This window comes from Ceratotherium simum, chromosome 13 (assembly GCF_057802395.1).
Source record: "Ceratotherium simum simum isolate JZ-2026a chromosome 13, ASM5780239v1, whole genome shotgun sequence".
NCBI classification, from domain to species: Eukaryota; Metazoa; Chordata; class Mammalia; order Perissodactyla; family Rhinocerotidae; genus Ceratotherium; species Ceratotherium simum.
In genome coordinates this window covers 40,093,965-40,107,790 of record NC_141912.1, presented here as the reverse complement: position 1 = coordinate 40,107,790, position 13,826 = coordinate 40,093,965, and the positions used below count along the sequence as shown (strand labels likewise).

The following is a 13,826-nucleotide window of genomic DNA, read 5'->3' as shown; positions in this document are numbered from 1 at the left end:
GGGTGGCCCAAGGTTTGCGGGTTCAGATCCCGGGCACACATCGATGCACCGCTTGTCAAGCCATGCTGTGGCGGCATCCCATATAAAGTAGAGGAAGATGGTTATGGATGTTAGCCCAGGGCCAACCTTCCTCAGCAAAAAGAGGAGGATTGGCATTGGATGTTAGCTCAGGGCTGATCTTCCTCATGGAAAGAAAAAAAAAAAAGGCCCTGGAGAATTCCCTCTACCCTACCACTGCGTAAGGACACAGAGAGAAAATGGCCACAAATGAACCAGGAGGCAGGCTCTCACCAGACACCAAATCTATTGGTGCTATGATCTTGGACTTCCAGCCTCCAGAACTGTGAGAGAGAAATGTTGGTTGTTTATAAGCCACCAAGTCTATGATATTTTATTATAGCAGCCCAAATGGACTAAGACAGGCCCCCTAGAACTGAGGGCAGGATCAGCTCACGAAGAATGGAGATTTGAATGGATGGAATACCATTTGCTAAACTAATAATAACCGTGAAAGAAAACAATAAGTACCACCTTACTGAGCCCCCACTCTGAGCCAGGTGCTGCTGAATGCTTAGTACGCCCTGATCTCCTCAGGTCTTATGAGCAAGTACTGTTATACCCATTTTGTGGATGAGGAGACTGAGGCTCAGGGATGAAAAGTGAGATGCTCATAGAACAGTGCTGGCATTCATCCTGGGTCCACTTGCACCCAAAGCGGTGCAGCAGCTCCTGACGAGCAGCTGGATCTGTGGCAGTGCGGAGGGTGCACTGCCAGCTCTGCCAGCCTGTCTCGGGAGCACCTCCCCTGACTCCTTCCTCCATAGCCCAGAGCCCTGGGTCCTGCTCCTTGCCCTCATGCCCAAAGCTTCTCCTGTGGCCCTAAAGTGGGGTACCCTCAGCTTCCACTAAGAAAACTTGGTCATCCTCAGAAATGAGAATGGGAGCAACTGATATGTGCCCCTGAGGAAAAGATGCTGCAAGTCCCCGTCCCTGCGGAGACGGACCCGAGAGCAGGCCACTCCCCGCCGCCTTTGTCCCTGGCTGAGGAAAACCCTCTCCTTAGGAGGAAAACCCTCTCCTTAGTAGGAAGACCTGGCTAGTGGGCAGGACAGACTCTTTTATTTGGGGGAAGGAGGGGAAGGCGGGGGGCGGAGGCAGAGAGAACAGAGACAGAGAGAAAAAGGGAAGGAAAGAGAGGGGAGAGAAGAAAGAATTGTTTAAAAAAGGCAGACATCTCTTGCCCGTATAATTCAGGTTTCTTTCCAAGCTGCAAGTTCCTAAGAAACTTGTTTATTTTCTAAAGCTCAAGGCCACATCCCTCATCTGGGGGACCAGATGAGGAAAGGGCCAACATCTTTTAGCCTAATATAAACGCACGTGCACACACACGGCTACACACAGATCTTAGAGTGTGTCAGTCTTGGGTTCAAATCCAGTGCACTCACTCACTGAATATCTCTGAGCCTCGGTCTCACAATCTGTAAAATGGGGATTATAATAAAGGCCACCATTTGCTGAGCACCTGCCTTGAGCCAGGTGCTGTTCCAGGAGCCGTGTGAGTGTTACTTCATTTAATGCTCACCGTCGCCCTCACCCTAGTCATCATCATCAGAGTCTGAAGACTTGCTGCTGGGAAAAGGCACAGACTGCAGGAACAGCCCCAGGAATCCGCCTTCTGCAGGAGCCAGGAGAACCTGGCTGCCAGCAGCTCCCAGGGGCGAAAGAGTGTGTCATGGAGGCTGCCTCTGTGGGCCAGAGCTCCACCCCCCCCCCACCTCCTGCTTCTCTTCTTGGACCCCGCCCTCTGTCCTCTGACCCAGCGCTTCCAGGAGCATCCCTGGGTTGTGAAGTGGGATCACTTTTATCTCCACTTTACAAATGAGGACTCTGAAGCACAGAGCAGTGAAATAACTTGCCCAAGATGGCTCAAGATAGCCTAAGAGAGCCTGGATGCAAAGCCATCCAGACTCTGCGTACTGACGGCATAGCACACGTTCACGCCCTGGTAGAATGGTGTCACTATTAGAAACAGCACTTGCCCAGAACCTGGCACAAATAAGTCTTCAGTAAATGGCAGCGTTAACACCGCTAATATTCCCCACGGCCCTCCCTCTTCCCGGCTGTCGTCACACCAGCTGTGCCAGGTCTTAACAAGGCGGCAGGTACAGCTGCTAATGCACAGGGGTCAGGCTCAGTACATCCCTTCCCGGCCCACGTCTGGGTGAGGGAGGAGGCCGGCTGGATCAAAGAGGCCCTTCCCCCTGTGCAGTGCCACCATCACTGCCCCCCAGTCGCCAACCCAGCCGAGTTTCCCTGGTGCTGGGCCCTATCCAGCTCTGGGCAGTCAGCTGGGGAGGATTTACAGCCTCTTGAGCTACAGTGATTATTGCTCCCTTGGGCGGATGCAGCACACCGTATTTCCAAAGTGTCACAGCATCGTTTTCAAAACTGACTCCTTTGTTGAGAGAACCAAAGTCAGTGGGATCACTCCCACTTCCCAGGGAGGAAAACTGAGTCCCACAAGAGTCAGAGGATTAGCTTGAGGTCACTTAGCAAGGTGTTGGCAGGGTTGGTGTACCTCTAGACAAGGAAGAGAAGAAAATGAAGTGAGAACAGCCGAGTTCCTCTCTCTCCTTCACATGGCGACTCTGGCCAGAAATGATGGGAGCTCCCTCCACCTCCCTAGAGGGATTGGTGTCAGCAGTGGGGAGAAGAGAACCCAGAGGAGGGAGGGAGTCGGGGGAAGGGGGTTTGGTAAGGGTGGTAGAACGAGCGAGGGTGGCAGGTGCCCTGAGAGCCACGTATTCTCTTCTTTTGGTGAGAAGATTGTGTGGCAGAGCTGGCTGAACTGCTCCCCAAATTTGGGCACATGGCATGTGTTAGTTTCCTGGGGCTGCCATAACAAAGTACCACAAACTAGGTGGCTTAAACGGAAATTTATTGTCTCAGGGTTCTGGAAGGCTGGAGGTCCTTCAAAGTGTCGGCAGGGTTGGTTCCTTCTGAGGGCTGAGAAGGAGAATCTGTTCCAGGCCTTTCTCCTAGCTTCAAGGCGTTCCTTGGCATGTAGATGGCATTCTCCCTGTGTCTTCACAATGTCTTCCCTCTGTGTGTGTCTCCCTGTGTCCAAATCGCTCTTTTGTATAAGGATGCCAGTCATATTGGATTAATGATCTTATTTTAACTTGATTACCTCTGTAAAGACCCCATTTCCAAACAAGGTCACTTTCTAAGGTACTAAGAGTTAGAACTTCAAGATATCTTTTTGGGAGGGGACAAGATTCAACCCATAATACACCAAGATCACATTTCTTGATGTTTAGTGTGGCCGTTGGAATGTGGAGGAAAGTGGTATAGGCCACCTGCAGGCTTGGCCCATAAAACCTCCCACACAATCCTCTGTACCCTCTCCTCCTCCATCTACCAGCAGGACACAGATGATCCAGTGGAGAACTCCAAGGCCCCAGGGGACTGTGGAACCACAAGACAGAAGGAGCCTGGGTCTCTGAATAACTGTGTGGAGCAGAATTTCCTGCTGACCTGCATTGGATTTATCGTGTTAAGCCACTGAGGTTCAGACACTGTTTGTATCTGCAGTTAGCCTACCCTGACAAACACAGTTAGCATGTGTGCCTGAGCTGGTCTGGGGGCAGGGTGAGTTAGTCTAGGCAGAGGGCTTCTGAAGGTCCCCTCTTTGTAGCTGCATTTAGGTGAATGGGCCTCCTCACTCTAGGCCCATCTCCTCCTCCTCTGCACCCCTCGCCTTCATCAGTGGATGGCAGCATCGGAAAGGGGATTCTGGGTCTGTGTGGCTATGGCTCCTGGGCTTGGGGCGCAGACCTATTTGTTCTTATCCATCTGGCTCCTCTCTATCCCTCACCCTGGCTGTCCCCACCTGTCTGCCTTTTTCTCTGGAGAAAAGGTGGGGGGCCAGGGAAGGGGTGGTTATGTCAGAGCCCACACTGTCCCTTCATAGAATTAAAGTGCTGTAGGGAGAGAGGAAATGTGCTGAATTCCACACATTTGGAAATCAAACAAAAAGGAAGCATCACACGGGCCTTCTCATCGTAGCCTTTCAGCGCCTCCGTCATGGCTGAGAAACCCACTGTGACCGAAATGAGAAATGAAACCAGCATCAACCCGAGTCTAAAATAAGAGGTGTCCTCAGACTGACATGCTAACAGCAAGCAGCAGAGAGGCCTGTGGGGCCCCAGAGGTTCTCTCTGAAAAGAATGCTCTGGAGCCCGGGTGAGGAAGCTGTCACTGGCTTTCAGGAGCCAGGATCACCTCGAGGGCTGAGTCAACGTCACTATAAAGACTTGTCAGAGTCCCCCGAGGCAAGAAGGATGAGCATGTAGGGGCAGGCAAGACCTCCCAGCAACAGCCTGACTCTCATCCAGGAGCCTTCTGGATCTCTCTCCCTGACACACTCAGGCTGGACAAAATCTCCTTTAGTTCTGCGTAAAGGGAATGTGGTAACCCACTCACTTTCTTCTCCTAAATAATAGAAAACAAATGCTAAATGGAAAATCTGAACATTTCTGGGCTGACTCCTCCCAGTTACCTGCACCACTGCGACTTGGTTCTCTGAGTGTGGGCTCGGTGGTCATCTCTGGCCACCTAGGACCTCATGGGTCACACCCAGGATCTGGCTTGAAGAAGCTGCAGCCATCTAGGACCGACCCTGCAGATGTCTCCTACACCTCCACAGGATCACAGCCCAGAAGTTTCCACTCCCGTCTCTGGTCATTTCTCTCAGTCCCGTCTGACTAGTGACATGGTAACACTTCAGAGTTTGAGACTGGCCTATGGTTGGGGGAAGCTCAGAGTCTCCCTCTGTTGTTGGAGTCTGACCTCTGGACTTGGCCTCAAGTGGCCCTGCAGTTTTGCCCAGCAGGTGACATTTTCCAAGGACCCAGTCTATTTCATTCTTTCCCCTCACAAGGCCAGCTTAAGAGTCACTTCCTTCCCTGTTCTGAAAGCCCTCGCTCCCAAAGCACTCAACGAGGCTCTGGTTTCTGGCTCATTTGCCAAACGGGATGGCAAACAAAGCTGATGAACCTAGCCAGCACCTAATGGCTCAGATGTCCAATCCCCCACCATCCAGTTGTTTCTCAGGGAGAGCTCCTCGGGGGGAGTGGGCTCACAGAATTAATTCCAAGCACGGCAATTTTGCCATATGAAAATGCACAAACACTTCTCCGAGACAAATGCTCATGACGTTGGCACTGCGGGAGGGGGCTGGAAGCCCCAGGGGTCCTGGAATGGGAAGCCGGGGAGGCTTCTGCAGCAGCAGCCAGGGCTGCTGGAGTCTCAGCTGTGGTCAACACCAGGGCTGAGGCTCCAGAGCTCAGGCAGGCAAATCAAGGACAAGGTCTGTGTCCCCATCATCAAGCCAGGTCAGTGGGTCCAGGACATGAAGATCAAATCCCTGAAGATCTATCACTTTCCCTTTTCCCATCAAGGAGTTTTAGATCATTGACTTTTTTCTGGGGATGCCCCTCAAGGACAAGGTTCTGAAGATCATGCTTGGGCAAAAGCAGACGTAGGCTGGCCAGCAGACCAGGTTCAAGGCAATTGTAGCCATCAGGGACTACAGTGGTCATGTCAGTCTGGATGTCAAGCAGCCCAAGGAGGTACCCACTGCCATCCGCAGGGCCTTCATCATGACCATGCTCTCCATCATCCCGGTGCAGCAGGACTACTGCGGGAACGATGATGTCGGCCAGCCCCACACAGTGACACCACGCTGTGGCTCTGTGCTAATGTGCCTCATCGCCGCCCCCTGACGTTGTCTTGGCCCCTATGCCTAGGAGGCTGCACCTGATGGCAGGTGTTTGCCAGCCCTGCCAGCTTTGTCAAGCTTCAACGTCGCATCCAAGACTCACAGCTCTGACCTCTAGCAAGAGACTGTTCCCCACGTCTCCCTGTTACGAATTCACGGACCCACATCAGAGTATCCAGAGGTGGCCACTACAAGGTGCTTTTATACAAAAAAAAAAAAAAAATCAGTGAATTAAATCTGAAAGCAAACCAACGAAGAAAAATCTCACAAATATGGTACAAGAAGGTCCTGAGGAGCAAGTTCTCTTTCAGTCTCCCTACTACCATCTGTTTTAGGGGAAAGGGCCTGGTCGGGGTGTGGGAAGACCTGGGCTCTCACCTGGTTCTTCTGCTATTTTCCTTTGTTCCCTAAAGCAGATCACCTTCACTTTCTATCTGTATAACAGTCTCTGCTATTGCCTGCTTATAGGATTGTTGTGAAAATGAAACAAGATAATGCATGAGAAAGAGCTTTGGAAACTGCAACACCTAGATATAGGGAAACTTCACAGTCACACCAGCAATGTTCTTGGCCCCAACCATTACACAGCTTTCCTCCCAGCTCTCCTCCTTGTGTGTCTGAGCTGCAGCCAACCCGAATTTGTTGTTGTGGTTTAAACTCAGCCTGCTTTTGTCCACGTCTGGCCTTTGCTCCTGCTGTGCACTCCTCCTAGAATGCTCTTCTCCCCTATTTCCTTTGGTCAAATCCTCTTTATCCTTCATGCTCAGCCTAAAGACTACTTCCTCCGAGGACCTTGCCCTCCCAAAGAAAAGTCGAGTCTCTCTCTTCTGCACTCCTATGCCCCTTCGTCTTTAGCACAACGACCACTCTCCGACTTACATTGTGGCTATGCGTGTGCAGAGTTTGTGCTCTCTGCTATAGTACGTGCCTGAGGGCAGGGTCCCTCTGGCATCTCACCTGAGCGTTAGCATGGAGCTTGTGCACAAAAGGCACTGGACACCATCATATTGAGTTGCAATGAATTGGAGAGGACCTCAAGAGGTAATCAACGCCATTGGAGCCTGGAGGCAGAAGATGAGTGGCCAGGCTCCAGGGAGCAGGTCTATAAACATCTTTTGACAGAAAAGCCCAAGTTCAAAGCCTAGCAATTTTAGATTATATTTGCATTGGAGGCTTTTGAAATAGCAAAACTTTAGATTTATGTCTCCGTGAACAGATGTGGAAGGGAAAATCAATTCCTCATAGGATTGGCTTATTTGTTTTTTATCGCAGTGCTAAATATTATGCACCAAGTGACAAATTAATACATAAATTGACCTAGAGACATAGACACCAACTCCACTCGACAAGAACAGAGTGAGTTTCTCATGGCTGGATGTGGCAGATATCTGCGCGTTATGTGTCAGTCAAGTTGGAGTTTTGCAAAAAGATGCTGGAGGTGAAGACAACCCTAAAAGAGTCCAGACTTCTCCCCAGAAGAGGGGAAATGCTCACCCACTTCTTTTCAGGGGACATGTGGTATGGAAGGCTGGTGCCAGCTTGCCACTGGCTTCGCTGCCTTTCCTGTTAGAAGGATGTCAGGAGAAAGGCTTGGCAGCACCTCGGCCCCTTCCCACTCATGCCCTCCTCCAGGATGAGAGGAAGAGAATGGAGAAACATCATAGACGGGCCCTGACAGCAGTGCTCTCTGAGACTGGCAGGGGCCTGCCTGCCCCAAGCGACCACCTGCTATCCCCTGGCATGGCTCCAGGAGTGAGTAATGTGAACAAACGAAGCGTAAGCACGACCTTCCTCCTGTGGGCATCAGTGTCCACGCCCTCTGAGGAGCCTGGAGGGCAGAGCGGGCAAGCGGGCGTGAGAGGCAAGGGCAGGGCCAGATGAGGAAACTCGTCTGCTCATCCCCTGGGCCAGCTGTCCCACAGCCCAGGATTCCATGAGCAGGGGAGGGACCTGAGGGGGATATGGGATGTGGGATCCACCAGAGAACACCACAGCTGACTGCTGGCAGCCGAGGACTGGCTTGGGCTTCCAGAGAAAGCAAACCAAGCAGAAAGAGCAAGTCTATTCTCTAAAAAAATTCCATAAACATGGAAAAGAACTAAAATTGACTGCTTTCCCCAGGAGAGGGGATGACACATAATAGACAAAGCTTCTCTTGTGGTCTAACGAAACACCAAACAGTTGGTTCTTAGCTCTGGAGAGAGAAAGAGAGAGAGACCAAAGAGTATTTTCTATCTGTCTGGCAACCTCTCATTCAGGTTCTTATCATGATGGACACCGGATGTCCTTTGGGGGGAAAATAGAAGAAGAACAATAGAAAGGGGGAGGATTTGCATAATCAGGAAGGGATACATGGAAACCACAAATGACAGATGGGTATCCTTATCCCCTCAGACACAGGTTGAAGGCCGCAATCACATGTCTGAGGAGGCTGGGGTTCCAGTGACAGAAATACTCATGAATTTGTCAGCTGGGAGACTGGAAAAGAGCCCCCACATTCATAAACACCATCTTGAAGCAGCTGTGAAGGTGCCAGGAAATGAGAGGCTCAAGCATCCAGTGGAGTGTCTGCACCAGGACAAATGGGGCTTTTGCCTGGAAATAGAGAGGAGGTGCTTTAATTAATCAGCCACAGTCTGAGTAAGAACGAGAGCGCGGCTTCTCTCAGGAAAGGCAGGGAGCTTCCGGCGTAACACATGTGTGAAGCGAAGAGGAATTTCCCTGCTCCCTAGGACACCTGTTCAATTAAAACTGTTTATAAAGAAACAACTGTGACACTGTCACCCTGCCACATCCCACATTCCCAAGGAGGGTGATTTCGCAAGCCCCAGAGGATGGAAGCAATTGAACCTCTCCATCTCTGGCTCCTTTGGGGGAGAATGGAGCAGTTAGGGTAATCGACTATAAACCAACAGCTTCTAAGGAATTGGTATTGATTCAGGGTAGACGAAGAACGTTTTCATTTCTTGAACGTTACTCCAAAGTATTTATATTTATCTCAGAAGGGTGTACGTAAACCAAGAGTGGAGTGTTCAAAGAATATGGTTCCTTTTTGCAGTCAAAGCCAGATGCTGGAAGAGAGAAGCAATGGAGTTGACTAACTTTCTTCCATGTGCTCAAGGTACAAAAGTCATTTTTTCTAAGGCAAAATGTGGCTCTAGCCTTCAAAAATTCTTAGGGAATTTACAGCTCTGAGAAAAATAGCAATTAAGAATGGATGCTTTCAGAATTCAGTTGTCTTTGCGTTTTGGAGTCTTTTCAAAATCTGTCCTGTCACTCTGCTCAATCTGGGGGCTCCCCCAGGCAGGGACACCCTCGTCCCCAGCCACTTGGAAGGGACAGGGGTCACACCTCCCTCAGGTTTCTTTCCCGCCAGTTCAGGCGCTCCGGAAAGCTCTCTGCATTTCAGGGGTATGGAGTCTGTGTGCAGATGTCAGAAGTACTCTCCCTAAAATTGTTAAGATCCTCTGAGGAGATCCTAAAGAGAAAGCAAGGGAAAACGTGTTCATGATTCGTTGTTAAATCAAAGGAGGTGGAGAAAAAGGATGAGAGGAGAAAAGGAAAAGAGTGTGGAGGAAGACAGGCAGTGCCATGGATGCTGTGAGTGAGCTGCCCAGATCCCTTCTCCTGAGGTCCCAGGCTCCCCCAGCTGCCAGGAGGTCGGCTTGTGATTGGCTTACAGCTGCGGCTTCCTGGACCCCCTTACCCCATGTGGGGCCGCCCCGCGGGGCCATCCCCACTCAGCAGCCGGCGGAGGTGGGGGTGGTGCGCAGCGGTGGCTGAGGCCTTTGCTGTGACTGCATCGTAGCCCAGCTTCTCCCTCTGCCCAGTCCTGCCTCATTCCCCCCCGCCATGGGTGCTGGTCCCAGGAAACTTGCAGACAAATCTCCGTCTCAGAGTCTGTTTCCAGAGAACTTGACCTAAGACAGGGAGAGGGGCAAAATTTTTAGTGTTTTTAATGGGTGGACAATTTTTATCAAATATAGAAAAGGCTCAGGGGCCGGCCCGGTGGCGCAAGCGGTTAAGTGCGCGCGCTCCGCTGCGGCGGCCCGGGGTTCGCTGGTTCGGATCCTGGGCGCGCACCGACGCACTGCTTGGTAAGCCATGCTGTGGCGGCGTCCCATATAAAGTGGAGGAAGATGGGCACCGATGTTAGCCCAGGGCCGCCTTCCTCAGCAAAACAAAGAGGAGGATTGGCGGATGTTAGCACAGGGCTGATCTCCTCACAAAAAAAAAAAAAATATATATATATATAAATATATAATATATTAATATTAATATTAATATATATATATATAGAAAAGGCTCATAAGCCAATGTCTATACAGCCCTGGATAACTATTCCTAGAGTGTTGTCATGTGACATTTTTATGTCACATGACATGCTTTAAAGCAAGATCATTTTTAAAAACCTTTAAAAAACTTGGAGATTCTCTTAGACACCTAGGATTAAGTCACTGCGTTACTATAACTGAGAGTAGCTTTTTGGCTTTTTAAACAGAAAGCATCTCCATAGTTCCTTAATTTTTTTTTTTTTTTAGTGAGGAAGATTGGCCCTGAGCTAATATCCGTTTCCAGACCTCCTCTTTTTGCTGAGGAAGATTAGCCCTGAGCTAACATCTGTGCCCATCTTCCTCTATTTTCTATATGGGATGCCACCACAGTATGGTTGATGAGTGGTATGTAGGTCCGTGCCCGGGATCCGAACCTGTGAACCCCAGGCCGCTGCAATGGAATGTGTGACCTTAACCACTACACCACCAGGGCAGCCCCCCCCAATTTTTTAAAAATTATTTTATTGACGTCACATTGGTTTATAACATTATATTAATTTCAGATGTACATCATTATATTTTGGCTTCTGTATAGACTGCTTCGAGCTCACCACCAAAAGTTTAGTTTCCATCTGTCACCATACATGTGTGTCCCTTTACCCCTTTTGCCCTCCTCCCACCCCCTTCCCCTCTGGTAACCACCCATCTGTTCTCCTTATCTATGTGTTTGTTTGTGTATCTTCCATATACGAGTGAAATCATACGGTATTGTCTTTCTCTGTCTGCCTTATTTCGCTGAGCATAATATTGTCAAGGTTCATCCATGTTGTCACAAATGGCATGGTTTTATCTTTTTTTATGGCTGAGTAGTCTGCCACATCTTCTTTATTCATCTGTTGACAGGCACTTGGGTTGCTTCCAAGTCTCAGCTATTGTGAATAATGCTGCAATGAACATAGGGGTGCATATATCTTTTCGAATTAGTGCTTTTGTGTGCTTTGGATAAATACTCAGAAGTAGAATAGTTGGATCATATGGTATTTCTATTTTTGAGGACTCTCCATACTGTTTTCCATAGTGGCTACACTAGTTTGCATTCCCACCCGCAGTGTATGAGGGTTCCCTTTTCTCCACATCCTCTCCAACACTTGTTACTTCTTGTCTTTTTAATAATAGTCATTCTAACAGGCATGAGGTGATATCTCAGTGTTGTTTTGATTTGCATTTCCCTAATAATTAGAGATGTCCGACATCTTTTCATGTGCCTGTTGGCCATCTGTATATCTTCTTTGGAAAAAATGTTCATATCCTCTGCCCATTTTTTGATCGGGTAATTTGTTTTTTTATTGTTGAGTTGTATGAGTTCTTATATATTTTAGAAATTAACCCCTTATCAGATATATGATTTGCAAATATTTTCTCCCAGTTGGTGGATTATCTTTTCGTTTTCTTGATGGTTTCCTTCTCTGTGCAGAAGCCTTTTAGTTTGATGTAGTCCCACTTATTTTTTCTTTTGTTTCCCTTGCCTGAGGAGACATGGTATTCAAAAAGATACTGCTAAGACCAATGTCAGAGAGCGTACTGCCTATGTTTTCTTCTAGATTTTTATGGTTTCAGGTCTTACATTCAGTCTTTTTCATCCATTTTGAGTTATTTTTTGTGTATGACGTAAGATAATGGTCTACTTCTGTTTTTTTGCATGTGGCTGTCCAGTTTTCCCAACACCATTTATTGAAGAGATTTTCCTTCCTCCATTGTATGTTCTTGGTTCCTTTGTCGAATGGGCTGCCCATAGACGTGTGGTTTTATTTCTGGGCTCTCAATTCTGTTCCATTGATCTGTGTGTCCGTTTTGGTGCCAGTACCATGCTGTTTTGGTTACTATAGCTTTGTAGTATACCTCCAACTTTGTTCTTTTTTCTCAGGATTGCTTTGGCCCCTAATTTTTTTTCTCATTTAAGATAGTGAATTATTTTTTACACTTTTGCTGTCTTTTACCCTTTGTTGAATTGTGTTCTTTAAAATAACATCTTAGTTACTTTTTCTTCTTTTGCATGCGGTCAAGGAAGCCTCCCAGCAGGGGGCCTGTGTCCCAGGACTAGACTTGTCTTCTCCCTTGGAGCCTAGAGCTAATTCTCTAGCTCCTTTTGGTTAACAATGCACCTGCTTGTCTAGAACGTTCAAAAAAGCCCAGAAAGAGCATGTTAAATGAACCTACTAATTCCCTTCAAAATTCCTGAATTTTAAATGTACATTTGTTTGCACACCATACAAATGCTGATATTTGCCTGATAGTCTCTATTCCATGCACATTATCTTTTCCATCCAGATAACGAAAGCTACTCAAATTAACAAGTCAGAGAAACATAGATGTACTATTTTCTATGCACAATTGTGAATTTTAGAGGTTTATGCCATTGGACTCTGGCTTTTTAAAAAGTCCCATACTGCCTTGCAAAGTTCATCAGAGCACAGACTGGAAGCATTCAGCCTGGGTTTAAAATCCCGGCTTTGTCACTTACAAGCTGTGAGACCTTAGGCAAGTTATTTAGCTTCGCTGTGCCTCAGTTTCCTCATCTGTGAAATGGAGATGATAATATCAGTACTGAACTCATAGGTTTGGTATAGGGATTACATAAGTTAATTCATGTCAAGTCCTTAGACCAGTGCCTGGCATATGGTAACACTACATTATTAAGCCACAGACCTCATTGTGAGCAATGGAGAGCACACAGATCATTGAGTCTTTCTTCAGAGACCCTGGCAGTTATTTATAAGTACTTGGCTAGGAAAACAGCTCTTTTCCCCAAATTGTAACAACAGAAGAAACATCCAACTTGACTCTGCAGGCTATAAATTGCTTTGTCCGTCAATCCTTCCTGCTTATTATTCATCTCATCAACTTGGTTTCTGAATCCCCAAATTATACCTCCATACCATCTTTCAAATGACTTGCTTTACTTCCATTCTAATTGTCTTCTCTCTAGTCCAACCCTCATTTCCCCTTGTTTGGTCTAGAGCAATAGCCTCCTAACTGACCTACTCACTTCCATTCCTTTAGCAGCCCAGAACCATCAGTGGTTCCCCACTATCTTTCCATAGTATTCCCAACATGGTCGCCATCTGACATCTCCTCCTTCCCATCATTCGCCTATATTTACCAGTCAAATTGGGTTACTTGCTGTTCATTCATTGCTATAGAGTAGGGAGACAAATGTTATTAATTCTTAGGATTAAAATTGCTAAACTCAGTTGCAGCCAAAATGCAGGAGGAACAATGAATCCTAACTGGCATAAGGGTAAGGGGGTCATGGAAGTCCTCACAGAGGGCGAAGGAAGGATCAAGTGGTGTAAGGAGAACTTTTCTTTACAGCTTTACTGAGGTATAGTTGAAGCATAATGAACTGCACATGTTTCAAGTGTACAATTTGGTACATTATGACACTTGTGAAACCATCACCACAATCCAAAGAATGAACACATTTATCACCCCCCAAAGTTTCCTCCTGCTCCTTTGCAATCTCTTTCTCCTGCCCCCCACCCTCCCCTAGGTCAGGCAACTGCTGATCTGCTGTCACTATAGATTAATTTGCATTTTATAGAATTTTATATATAAATGGGATCATACACTATGCACTTTTTTTTGTCTGGCTTCTTTCACTCAACATACTTATTTTGAGATTCATCCATGTTGTAGTGCATATCAATAGTTTGTTCCTTTTTATTGCTGAGTAGTATTCTATAGAATGGGTGTACCACAGTTTGTGTAAC

At 47.7% G+C, this 13,826-nt stretch overlaps 1 pseudogene; it reads left to right on the top strand.

The window, feature by feature from the left end:
- Window positions 1-5,182: 5,182 nt before the first annotated feature.
- Window positions 5,183-6,714, top strand: LOC101404798 (small ribosomal subunit protein uS5 pseudogene; annotated as a pseudogene).
- The last annotated feature ends 7,112 nt before the right edge of the window (window positions 6,715-13,826 follow it).